This window comes from Notamacropus eugenii, chromosome 1 (genome assembly GCF_028372415.1).
Source record: "Notamacropus eugenii isolate mMacEug1 chromosome 1, mMacEug1.pri_v2, whole genome shotgun sequence".
In the NCBI taxonomy this organism is placed as follows: domain Eukaryota; kingdom Metazoa; phylum Chordata; class Mammalia; order Diprotodontia; family Macropodidae; genus Notamacropus; species Notamacropus eugenii.
Genome location: NC_092872.1, coordinates 516,134,983 through 516,148,280, shown reverse-complemented (window position 1 = coordinate 516,148,280; position 13,298 = coordinate 516,134,983). Strand labels below are relative to the sequence as shown.

General features: G+C 39.7%; 1 protein-coding gene across 1 annotated transcript in view; it reads right to left on the bottom strand.

Moving 5' to 3' along the window:
* Nucleotides 1–12,196, bottom strand: part of RIPOR3 (RIPOR family member 3) — a 114,656-nt gene extending 102,460 nt beyond the window's left edge. The window contains exon 1 of the mRNA XM_072633560.1: nucleotides 11,738–12,196. The gene's annotated coding sequence lies outside the window, so the exon portion shown is untranslated. The remainder of the gene's footprint in view (nucleotides 1–11,737) is intronic.
* Between the last annotated feature and the right edge of the window lie 1,102 nt (nucleotides 12,197–13,298).

The following is a 13,298-nucleotide window of genomic DNA, read 5'->3' as shown; positions in this document are numbered from 1 at the left end:
TCTAATGGGAAATGATAATCATACCCTTCTGAGTGACTCTCAATCACAGGCACTGCAAGTTCCTTAAGGGTGGGGGCTTTTTTGCATTTTGTCTTTGTGTGCCAGAGCCTAATATCTTAAGTAAACACTAAAGAAATGCTTGTGGAGGAACTTCCAGTCATCTTCCACCCCAGAACTGTACAAAAGTCAGCCAGAAGCCCATGGGCAATAGGAATGGAGGTCCTTAAACAAAACAAGCACCAGAGTAACAGAGCTGGGATATGTCCAGGAGCAGCAAGTGCTGAGGGATCATCCCCCAATAATGCTTAAACGTAGTCAGAACCTCTCCCACCCCCCAATTAGGGAAAGTGAAAACCCTAGGGAGGCAACTGCAGTCAACAATCAGGCAGTACAATCAATACGTTGGTGCAGTGGTACCAGGCCACAACACTCAGGCCAGGCCCAGGGTTCTGAGGTCCTTAACATTCTGTCCTGAGACACCAGAAAGAACTGTGAAGATCCAAGATTCTGAATCTCAAGGAAAGCCAAACTCCAGAAAATGGAGAGCACAAGAACTTAGAGCACCCAGGGCTAACCACCCCACCCAAAAGTGCAGCCCTGGCACAAAGCTCCAATTTCAGAATTAAAACTGGAGAGAGGAGAAAATAGGAGAAAACACTGATTAGTATAAAAATTATTGCCCATCTAATCATGACATGTGCAAGGTGAGACTCAAAGGAAAAAATGGATTTCTCACAGGGACTACATAAACACTTAGAAAAAAATGAAGCAAGGTTTTTTCCCCAAAAAAAATCTTTCAAGGAAAGAATTAGAAGAAGAAAAAATAGCTTAGAAGAAAGAGTGGTAGACTTCAAAAGTGGACTCCCTAAAAACCAGAACAAACCATACAGAAATGAACAACTCTGAGATAGTAATATTAGAACAAAATCCTAAAATTAAAAAAAATAGAAGAAAATATAAAATGTTTGATATAAAATACAACTGACTTAGAAAATAGGTAAAGGAAAGTTAATTTAGGAATCATTGGGTCCCTAAAAACTATTATTTCTTTTTTAAAAGCCTGGACACTATATCCCAAGAAATCATAATGGAGACTTCCAAGATCTATTAGAACCATAGGGCAAAGTAAAAATAGAAAGAATCTCCTAATTACCTCTTGAGAGAAACCCCCCAAAGAGAAGTTTTATAGACAAAACCCATGGCACCCATGTCAAAGAAAACTTCCTGTGAGGATCTAGAAAGAATTCAAGAACCAAGAAATCACAACTGGGATTGTAGAAGACCTGGCAGTTTCTTCAAAAAATATGAAGAGATCTTGGATTATAATATTACAAAATACAAAAGATACAGGCTTACAATAAAAAAAAAATTTATTATGAAAAGATGAATACAATCCCCACAGGAAAAATAAACTTTTACTGGGCTAGTGAAAAATCAAGCATGTTTGTTAAAAAAAGATCAGAGTTAAGTGGAAGGGTTAAGAGGGAGGATGATTACTCAGAGGCAATAGCTTCAAGGAAAATAATTTTCCTGAACCTCAAAGCAGGATTTAAAATGTGAGAAAAAATTAGAACCTAAGGGATAGACATCTGGAAAATGGCTCAGTAAATTGTAGTATTTGAATGTAAAATAGCATTATTGCAACTTAAGAAATGACAAAAGAGATAATTATACAGAATTCTGTATAATATGAATTGATCCAGAGTGAACAGAATCAGAACAATTTATAAAAAGAAAGCAACATTGTAAAGAAAGTCAACTTTGAAAGACTGATCAAATCACTTACCAACTATGTCTCCAAAAGAACTATGATGAAGCATAATGTTACTCGCCTCCCGAGAAGTGATATTCACAAGGTTCCGAGGGCTCCTGGACCCTCCTGGCTTTAGAGTGATTACCAACAGTAACTGCTCCTGTTTCCCACCCATCCTGATGTCTTTGTTTTTCTTGACCTCATTAAAGGAGCCATGCCCTGGCAACTTCTTAAACAGGCGTATTCAATGAATGGGTGTTGCCTCACCCTAAGTGAGTACCTGCAAAGACCTTGGCCTAAAGGGCCTAAGGTCTCCCAGTGCATCCTGGGCCATTTCCAGTCATCCTGAGGAATATCATGTCATTGGATTCAGATGGCTCTGGAGGAGAAGTGAGGCTGGTGACCTGCACAGCCCTCCCTCACTCAAAACAAAGTCAAGTGCAAGTCACGTCAAGTGCAAGTCACGTCATCATTTCTCTCATGGCATGGTCTTCTTCAGCAACGAAGGACGAACATGAAAAGGTTTAAAGACATATATATATGAAGACATACAGCCATTGTGTTGGATTCATTTTTGCTAGGTTATGCTTTTTTTTTAAACAAGGGTTTCTCCACCACCACCCCCCTTCTTTCTCTCAAGTGCATCCAGGGAAGGAGGAATTAATTAGCAAAGGTGATACCAAGTTAAAGACAGCAAGAGAGTGAGAGAGAGAGAGAGAGAGAGAGAGAGAGAGAGAGAGAGAGAGAGAGAGCGCACATCATTTAAAATGCATGTTAGAAAACAGAAACATCAAAAAGAAGCACAGACAAATAGGATAGCTTTGAAAGTAACATGTAGATTTAATATACACTTTTTAAAAAAGCCAATGAAATGAAATGGGGACCCAATTTCTCACAGAATTTTCTTTTTTATATTCTTCTATGTTAATGTTCAAAATAAAAATATTACAGAAAAAAAGAACAAACAAAAAAGAGATGATTGTTGGATTAGATTGGACCGGACTTTCTCCATGCAGAAAAACAAGCTATTTCCATGACTGTAATGCAGCACCATTAAAATGTGCTCTATTGTAAATTATCAAAGATGAACTCTTTTCCTTTAATGTCAAGTTCTGATTCAATTCTATAAAGTTACTGGCATCTTCTTCCTCCAAAGAAACAGCTTCACTGAAATAGTTTTTACCAGCTTTTAATGGCCTGAGTGAATCACTTTTTAAGGGGAAAAAAGTTTTTAAGGATTTAATGGTCTCTTGGTGGTGAATAAATCACATCTCAGTAGAGCATTTTTCCAATGTGTTGTCCCAAGTGGAGACTCCTAAAATGCTAGCAGATGGAGGGAGTGAAATGTACAACCACCAACACACTCACACATGCACACGCATATGCATACATAGAAACACATGCAAGTCAGCTAACCACATATGTGAGGGATGTGCAAGGAGAATGATTCAGCCCCCAAAGTATGAGCACAATTTCAAATTTGCCACTATGGAGATAGTGACTTTTTAACAGTACTCCAAAATTCAGATGCTCTCTAGGGGAAACACATCTGTGGGTGTATGCTGGGGAAAGAACATTATCTTGGAAGCCTAGGTACTTGTCTTATCATCTACGAGGATCCAAAGTACAGTCAATTTTCAATGAACCCATGATGTAATCTGAGGTGATCTACAACCTCTGCCTCACCATATCACAGTTAACTTGCTTACCTACCAGAAGGTGAGCAGGGAAACAATTGCTAAAGTTCAATAAGTGGATTTGCCTGTCAATATGTGCCTGCTCTTGAGCAACTCTGATCATAGTCCTAGTAAGGATGACTTTTGAAAAGAGCTTGGTGTTGTAGAAAAAGCCCTCTGTATCAGACCTGAGTTTTAGCCTGAATTCTGTCACTTTAACTTCTTTGTGCCTCAGTTTTCTCATCTGTAAAATGAGGCTAAATACTACTTGCATTGTTGACCTCACAGGACTACTGTTGTGAACAAAGTACTTTGTAAAATGGAAAGCACCCTCCATTTCTTCTTTTAAAAAGTGAAGGGCAATGAATGTGTAATGCTACAAATCATGTTAGATTCAGTTGAGATTTTAGTGTTCCTCATTCCTTTTATCTTCTTTCTTTTTAGTGATTTATTAAAAGGGATAGTTTGATTAAGAAAGGAGGAAAGAGAGATTTAGAAATGACCATGATATAAAAGCAAAAAAGTCAATAAAAAAATAAAGTACCACAGAAATGTGTAAGGCTTTGTTATTTAGGGAAACCTGTGCCTATATTTAATAGAAATAAGGATAGAAATGCTTGCCAATATGAACTGATGCTGAGTGAAGTAAGCAGAACCAGGAGAACATTGTACATAGCAATGCCAATGTTGTTTGATGACTAACTTTAATAGACTTAGCTTTTCTCAACAATACAAGGCTCCAAGACAATTCCAAAAGATCTATGATGGGAAATGTTGTCCACATCCAGAGAAAGAACTATGGAGTTCTAACGCAGATCAAAGCATACGATTTTCACTTTTTGTTTTTTCTTTCTCATGGTTTTTTCCCTTTTGTTCTGATTCTTCTTTCACAATATGACTAATGTGGAAATACATTTAATATGATTGTACATATATAACCTATGTCAGATTGCTTGTCATCTTGGGGGCAGCAGAGGGGAGAGAGGAAAAAAGAAAAATCTGAAAGTCAAAATTTTACAAAAATGAATTTTGAAAATTATCTTTACATGTAATTGAAAAAAACCTCTACTAAGGAACAAAAAAGAAATATTTGCCAAAATCCTCAGACACCTCATACATTTCAAGGTAATTATTTTCTAATTTTCCCAAATGAATGATCTGCTATGATCACTATAGGAAAAAAGAGGTGGTAGGATGAGGAATGAGGCAGCTAGATGGCAGAGCGGATAGAATGCGGGGACTGGAGTCAGGAAGACTTGAGTTTAAATTCAGCCTCAGACACTGACTAGCTATGTAAGTCGTAGCTGAGCAAGTCACTTAACTTGTGTTTGGAGAAGGAAATGGCAAACCACTCTTCTTTCTCAAGAAAACCCCATGGACGGTATTAGAGTACTATGGTTCACAGAATCACAAAGTATTGGACATGATTTCAAGGATGGAGGATGGGAATTCAGCAGAAGTTAGTGTGTATGTGGGGGAAAATCCCTCAAGAACTCAATGCTCGTCATTCAACCAAATAGTAGCAATAGTTATAGTTTTTCAGTGGTGCCAATAGCAGCAGCTGATGTAATCACAGTCAACATCATCATTATCATTGACAAAGAGGCAGCAGGGCATAATGATTAGGGAGCCAGAAACACCTGGGTTCAAGTCTTGTCTCTGACATTGCTTGCTAATTACTTAATCCCTCGGTATTCTAAGCCAGAGACACCCAACTCAAATAGAAATAGAGTTTGACACTTCTGATCTGGGCAACTCTGCAGGCCATAACTGGTAAAGAACATGCCAACCTTCATTGGTAGAGGGATTCCCAACCTGAGAGTTCTCTCGAATAGTGAAATAAATGGTCTAGGCTCTCCTACTTCTTTGGCTATTCAGGATTTACGAAGCACTTTCCTCACAATGCTACAAGGTAGATAGGGCAAATAGTTCTGTCTCCAACTTACATATAAGGTGTGTGTATTCGTCCTTCATTGCCAAAAAAGACCATGCCATCAGAGAAATAATGACATGACTTGCATTTGACTTTGCTTTGAGTGAGGGAGGGCTGTGCAGGTCACCAGCCTCACTTCTCCTCCAGAGCCATGTGAATCCAGTGACCAGATATTCATCAGGATGACTGGAGATGACCCAGGATGAGGCAGTTGGGGTGAAGTGACTTGCCCAAGGTCACACAGCTAGTGAGTGTCAAGTGTCTGAGGTGAGATTTGAACTCAGGTCCTCCTGACTCCTGCACTGGTGCTCTATCCACTGCACCACCTAGCTGCCCTTACATATAAGGTAACTAAGGCTCAGAGAGTTAAATGACTTTTAAAGTATCATAAGCCAGGATTTGAACTAGATCTTATGACTAAATAAAGCACTCTTTCAACTACAACACACAAAGTAGAAGACAGACTGAATCTGGAATCCAAATAAGCAATAAAAAAGAAAAGTATCCCTTTTTCCCTCTACAAGAAGATTCACAAAAAAAAAAAATCCAAAAGCCTGTTGAAATTCAACTCTGAGCAAGTAGATTCAAGGACCAACCAACCTCCAGTATGGATACAAATATATGACCTGTCTGTGGAGCAATCAGACCTTATCATTTCTACCTTAACAGGTCTTTTTTTTCAGGGTAGGGATTCATTAATAAAGTTTATCCACAGTTAATTTCTAGAATTATAGAACATATTAACATTTAGAATTGTCCAAAAGTTGAATAGAGTGCCCTGGGGGGGGGCTACATTCCCCCTGCTTGAAGGACATTAAGCAGTGGTTGAATGATAAGTTATTATGTATGCTATACTACAAATTCTTTTCACATATGGGTTGGACTAGAGGACCACTTTAGTCACTTCTAATTCTCAGATTTTGTGAATGTGGACTATCAAAGCCATGATGGACACTAGAACACAGAATGTTAAAACTGGAAGCATACTGAAAATGTGGAATGTCAGACCTGGAAGGTATCCTTAGAACATAAAATATAGAATATTAGAGATGGAAGAACATTACATATCACCTTTTCTAACACCTTTTTAGAGATAAGGAAAATAAGACTCAAGAAAGTTAAATGGGGATAGTAAGAAGCAAAACACTTTTGAGGAGGGACAGGGTGCAAGGAGAGAGAATAGAAAAAAAGAGGGGGAATAGGATGGAAGAAAATACAGGTAGCAATATTAACTGTGAAAAAAAATTTTGAGGCAAGTTTCTCTGATAAAGGCCTCATTTCTCAAACATATATAGAATGAGTCAAATTAAGAAAATAAGAACCATTCCCCAACTGATAAATGACGAAAAGATAAGATCAGTTTTCAAATGAAATAATCAAAGCTAACTACAGTCATATAAAAAAGTGCTCTAACTCACTACTGACTGGAGAAATGTAAATTAAAATAATTCTTAGGTACTGCCTCATACCTATTAGATTGGCTAATAGGACAGAAGACAAATAACAAATGTTGGAGGGGATGTGAGAAAAATGAGACATTACTGCATTGTTGGTGGAGTTGTGAACTGATTCAACTACTCTGTAGAGCAATTTGGAACTATGCCCAAAGAGCTATAAAATCATGCATACCATTTGACCTAGCAATGCCACTACTAGGTCTATTTCCCAAAAGACATAAAAAACAAAAAGAAAAAGGACCTATATGTACATGGATATTTATAGCAGCTCTTTTCTGGGGAAAAAAATTAGAAATTGAGGGGATGCCCATCAATTGGGGAATGGTTAAACAAACTGTGGTATGTGATTATGATAAAATACTGTTGTACTACAAGAAATGATGAGTGGGATTGCTCTCAGAAAAAAACCTGGAAAGACTTATGTGAGCTTATACAAACTGAAATGTACTATGTAAAAGTAACAGCAATATTGTAAGATGATCAGTTGTGAATGACTTAGCTATTTTTACCAATACAACAGTAAAAGGCAACTCTGAAGGACTTACAATGAAAAATGCTATCCATCCCCAGATAAAGAACTGAGGCTGTCTGAATATAGACTGTACTTTTTTCAACTTTATTTTTCTTGACTTTTTTTTTGTCTGTGTCTTCTTTCACAACATGAATATTATGGAAATGTTTTACATGAGTACACATATATAGCTATATTGAACTGCTTGCCTTCTCAATGGGAGATGGGGGTGTGGGGATAGGAAGGGAGGAAGCGAGAGAATTTGGAATTCAAAGTTTTGGGAGCAAATGTTGAAAATTGATTTTGCATGGAACTGGGGAAAAATAAAATACTAAATAATTTTTTAAAAAAAGAAAGCTAAATTACTGACCCAAAGTCATACATAGTCAGTTAACAGGGGAGATCAAACTTGAACCCAGGCCTCCTGGACCCCAGCTCAGTGGTCTCTTACTATACCACCAAATGAAAACAGAAAGGTGCCAATAATCCTCTGACTTTCTGCTTCCCTCCTCTAGTCCTGGGCAGCAGGTATAATTAGGAGCCACGGGACTAGAGCTTGTGTTCAAAACAGATTTCAAGAAGGAGAATTCTGCAGTAGCCAACTTCTCTCCCCAGTCAATTACGGTGAGCAGGCCTCCCAGATCATTTTTATAGCATTTCCTGGAGTAATGACAAGGCAAACGAAATGATCCACAGGATCCTTTCATCACTAATAAGCATGTCCAAAGGGCAGGAGATGGGGGAAAAGGGAGGGGAGAGAAAAGATAAATCATGTGGATTTTTTCCTTAAGATTTTTATCCTTGAGATAACCAACAAAATTCACAGCTCCACATGTTGGTGTTGAGAACGCTGTGCTAAAGCTGAACTAACTGGCAAAAGAAATGGAATTTTTTTCCAAAAGTATAAATATATTTTTTTTTTATCCCAAAGAATTACCTACATTCTAGACATGTACAAGTATAGCTGTGTGATACAGGCAATCTCACACAGGGGAAGTCAAAGACAGTTTTGCATAATGATGACAGGAATGAGAGTATTTTCTAATAATATCTTCCTCATAGTATCAATGTTCTTTCTCCCATTTTATCAACAAGATAACTGAGGCCCAGAGAAGTTGAGGTTTGATTCCTTAAAGAAGTTGGATTCCCCAAGTAAGTTCTATCTCTACCTTCCATTGACCATTCTGAGATCTGGGTCTCCCAATAAAAGCTCTATTTACTAATCCATAATGCCTCTCTGAAAGGTGTTCTGTCTATAATACCTAATCCATAAAGGTTATTCTCTTATTCCCTTCTAAAAAATGAAGAATTTATATTAGATGACCTTTAAAATCCCTTGCAGCCCTCTCAATCTGCTGGGACTTTGCAGGCACTCACACACAGGATTTGAACTTAGAACTTCATTTCCCCCGGTTCCTAGTCCAGTTCTTTACAGTACTGCTTCTCTGAAACAGTCTTTTTTTTAAATATGAAGAAGGTCTTTCACTCTTAACACCTTAAACTGCTTCTAGTTTTTAGAGTATTTTAGTGCTTTAAATGACAAGTTCTTCTTGTGTAGCTGGTAAGCAGAAACAAGACTCCACCTCCGAATCAGCTGCATCATGATGACAGGAGGTGTCGTTTTTTCATGCTTTGGGTTCTTTCAGACCTCAGAATGTGTGGGCATATGTACAATGTATACTTGGGATATAGTATGATGGTTCTTAGTATTACGCTTTCTTATGGACCAGAAGAAAAAATTGGTCTAGGAATCAGGAAACCTGATGAGCAGTACTGGCTTAGCTCTTATCACAGAATCTCGGAGTTGGATAGGGGCTCAAGAGTCATCTACTCCAATTTATACCTCTGTAGGAATATTCTCTACAATAAGTGGTTATCCAGCCTTCAGTTTAAGACTTCCAATAATAGGGAACTCACTATACCCCAAGGCAATTTGCTCTATTTTGGGATATCTCTAATTGCTAGGAAGTTTTGTTTTTTTTCACATTGAGCTGAAATGTGCCTATTAGTACACTATTCTGGTACATTGTTCCTTATGTAAGCTACACACATACAAGGGGTGATATATGTGCTTCCCTTGGGATACTTTATCTGTCTTTCGTTAAGTTCAGATACCATTACAGAGTCTGTGTACAACTCACACCAGCTTCTGGTGACATGGCATTCAGGTTCAGCTGACACTGAAAACCTATCCATGTAATCACTATTTGAAGCTTTTCTTACCATTTAGCGTATACCCATTAAGGACCTGCGTAACAGAACAGCACCTAGCACAGTGTACCACACATTGTAGGTGCTTAACAATTGTTGAAGGACTGATTTGATAGCTTGTGAATTCTGTAAGTCAATTCACACATCTGGTCTTATTTATCAAATAAATGTTGTGGGTTTGAGGGACTAGAAATGTAGACTGGGGAATAGAAAGAACCAAAGGAAAGAGTTAAGGGCAGGCTGCTGAAGTTGCTATGCTCAAGGTGAGCCACATAGCCACTGCATTGCTCCATTTATTCAGAGGCATTTACACTAGTCCTTGAGGCTTCATTTTCCCATCATACAGGAAGAGAAGTCACAGAATAACTAGCATTAAATTAACCCATAAATTCACTCAAATAAAGAACACGTAAGGGAAGAAATATCAGGAAGTAAGGAAAAATGTGGACTTTTTATCTTTTCAGTGGACAAGACTGATGTCACATAAATTGACATTAGTACCCACTCATCAATATTCTTGAAATTATACCACTGCATCCCAATCTATGCTCCCAGAAAATTTTCTCTTCCTGTAAGTACCCTATGGTGTTTTGAGAGTAATGCAGTGTTATGATCTATGTTTCACAGTAGGGGAAATTGAGGCTCAGAGAGCTAAAATTATTTGCCTACAGCTTTAACGCTAATAAGTGATGAAGCTGGGACTCAAGCCAGATCTTCTGCTTCTTTCTGTTTTACAATAATGATGTATTCCAATTGATAGACTGCTTGGAAAAAGAATATATACCATAGCTTTTTGACCACTCTGAGATCTGGGCCTCTCAACAGCAGCTCTGTTAACTGATCCAAAATGCCTCTCTGAAAGGTGTTTGGTTTATAATATATAATCCCTAAAGACCATGTGCCTTTGAACCTGACTTTGATTAGATCTGATGAGCAGACAGGGACTTCTGCAAAAAACAAAGAGGCCTTGGTTTGCTACCTGGGTGAGGCAGAGGAAGGGAAGCAATCCATACCTGAACTGTGCCATGCTTACAGTAGGTCCCCAATAAATATCAGTGGAAATGATAGGAATGGGGCCCAGGAAAGTCTCCCAAGAGCTTTGGGCAGATAACCTGAGATATACCCAATTAGCCATTTAACCTTTCTAAGCCTTGGTTTTCTCATCTATAAAAAAGGGGGAAAGGTGAACTCAAACTCTAAAGTCTCCTCCGACTCTGAAAATCCTCCAACCCCATTTCTCGTCCTCTTTTTAATAGGCACCTACTTCATACTCCTTACTGGTAGTCATAGACCACCTTGTCTTATAAGTTCATTGAAGATCATTAAGGCTAGAAGGTACTTTAGAGATTATCCTTTCCAGTCCAATGGAGTAAACTCAAGTCTAGAGAAGTCATTTGTCCAAAGTTAGATAGGTCTCCCTAACTCTTAGTCCAGACTTTTTCCCCACTCTATGATACCACCCTTCAGTCATTTGACATCTCAGAACCTCAGTTTCCTCCTTTTAAAGTGAGATAGCTGAATCAAATGAGCTCTTATATCCTTTTTCAGTACTATTTCTATGTTCCTAAAATATGATTCTTCTCTCTTTAGGACTACAGACAACACATGCAGGGCTACACAAACAACCTACCGTTAATGATAATGCATGATCTCCAGAAAGATCAAGATATGGAAGTCACCTTACACGTTTTACAGTTCTGCTTTATCCAGAGGATCATTCAGGACCAAGATGATTTAAAACAGATATTTGAAAGCACTAAACTGAATTGGAATAAAAGTCAGTAGAGGCATGTGCCACTCCCCTCAATCACCCTGCCTCCTCCCCTTACCCCTTGAAAGCATCCCCCAACTCAACAGTAAATTCCAGCAGTCCCTACCCCCAATCACAGGGTGGATATCATCCCCTCCCCTCCTACTGATATATCCTCTGCAAAGGCAAAAGTCAAAGGAAGGTCTGGTTGCTCTGTTTTCCCATTAACTGTCCACCCCTTGGAGGTAATGCTTACCCTCTCTCCTTAGTGATGCTCCCTGGCCACCTATGCCCAAGTAGGGGCACTTCACCTTCAGAGCTCCAGACAAACACATGTTCAAGGTCTAATCCTGATCCCATCTAGAGTTTCATTTATAAATGTCTTCCCCCTCCTACCCAGAGTTGTCTATTAACATACATTGATACGTAAACAAATACATATTCACCATTGAGCAAGTCTGGCCTTTCAGGAAAATATCAATTTCTTTTTTCTTCTTGTTTTCCCCCCACTGTTGCAATTAGGTGTCAAGTTTCATCTTCACAGGGCTCCTGGGGATTGATGATGACTGTAAAAAAACTGATTAAAAAACAAAACAAACGTCTGTCTAGGCTGGGTTGCTGGGTCCTCTTGGTCACGGGGAAGCAAGGTCTCAGTGCTTCTCGCTTCCTGTCCACCCACACCCCACCACAGTCTTCTCCCTCATCTAGGAGAAGCCAGGGCACTGCAGGGCGCTGATAGCAGCAGCAAGCTCGCTTATCTGTGCGGGTGTCAGGGCGCAGCCAGCTCGGAGCTTGGGGTTCCAGGAAGTGGGGCTCCCCTGCCAGTCACTCGCTGTCTCTCTGGATGCTGTTGCCTGCCTGCCCCGTCAGTGTCCCGACCAGCCTCTGCCAGGGAGAATTCCACGCTGCTCCCGGCCAGGCAGGCCCCCCCACCCCTTCATTTCCCATCCTCCACCTCCCCTACCCCCACCTCCCACCCTCCACCCCTCATTCTGGCAAGAGGACTGGGAAAATTCAACTAATTTAAAGTACACGCAGAGTTTGTGGTCATGTCCTGAACCCTCCACTATTAATCACAGAGCATCTGATTTCTGCTTTGCCTCAGAGGGGGGAACTTGTAACTTTCTGTTTACTTGATTCTGCACCGGGCTGCAAGTTAATCACAAACAGACTTGTGCACAGCCTTCCCCTCCTTATCCTGCTCTCCACCTCCCCACCCCCACTCCAAACCCACTCCCCTCCCTCACTCATCCATCTCTTAGCCTTCTTTCTCTCCTTACCTTACCACTCACTGTCTTTGGTCTCCCCCTCTTCCCCTTCCCTCTCTCCCATCTCTCACCCTTCCTGCTGCCCTATTCTTCTTCCTTACATCTGTTTCCCTTCCTCTTCTCTCTATCATCCTCCTTGCTTTCTTCTTTCTCCTCTTACCTTAAGACTTTACTCAGCTCTCCAGCATTTTCCCATTTCTACTTTTCCCTTACTCCCCCTTTCCTAAACCTTGGCTGTTTGTACTCCCACCTGAATCATGCTTTTATACCTTTCCTCTTTCTCCCTCCAAATTTCCATCTTCTCCTTTGCACTTCTCACACACCTCAGGGCCTCAGTTTAGGCTGGCTTATTCTCTTTATTTATGCTTTTTTTAAAAGTCCAATAATTTGGGGTTTTGTTGTTGTTTGTTGTATTTCCTGTGTCCCTGCCACATTCTTTGGTTAGCTCCTGAAAATTTAACCAGTCTCTAAGTTGAGATCCATTTCACGCATTATTAGGCTTATGTCCCCCTTTGTTCCCTTGCCTGAACCTCTCTGTATCTCAGCTTTCTGATTCAGCTAAAAGATGGAGCCACTGAGAAACAAAGCTCTCATTTACTCCCTGAGAAGTTGGGCCCTGCTGATTCAAGGGCCTTATGCTTCTAGAAATGAATTCCCCTCTCCATTAGGCCCCTGCATCTACAGTCACTTTAGAAATATGATCTGGTACAAGCCAACACATGGTAATAACTGACACTGC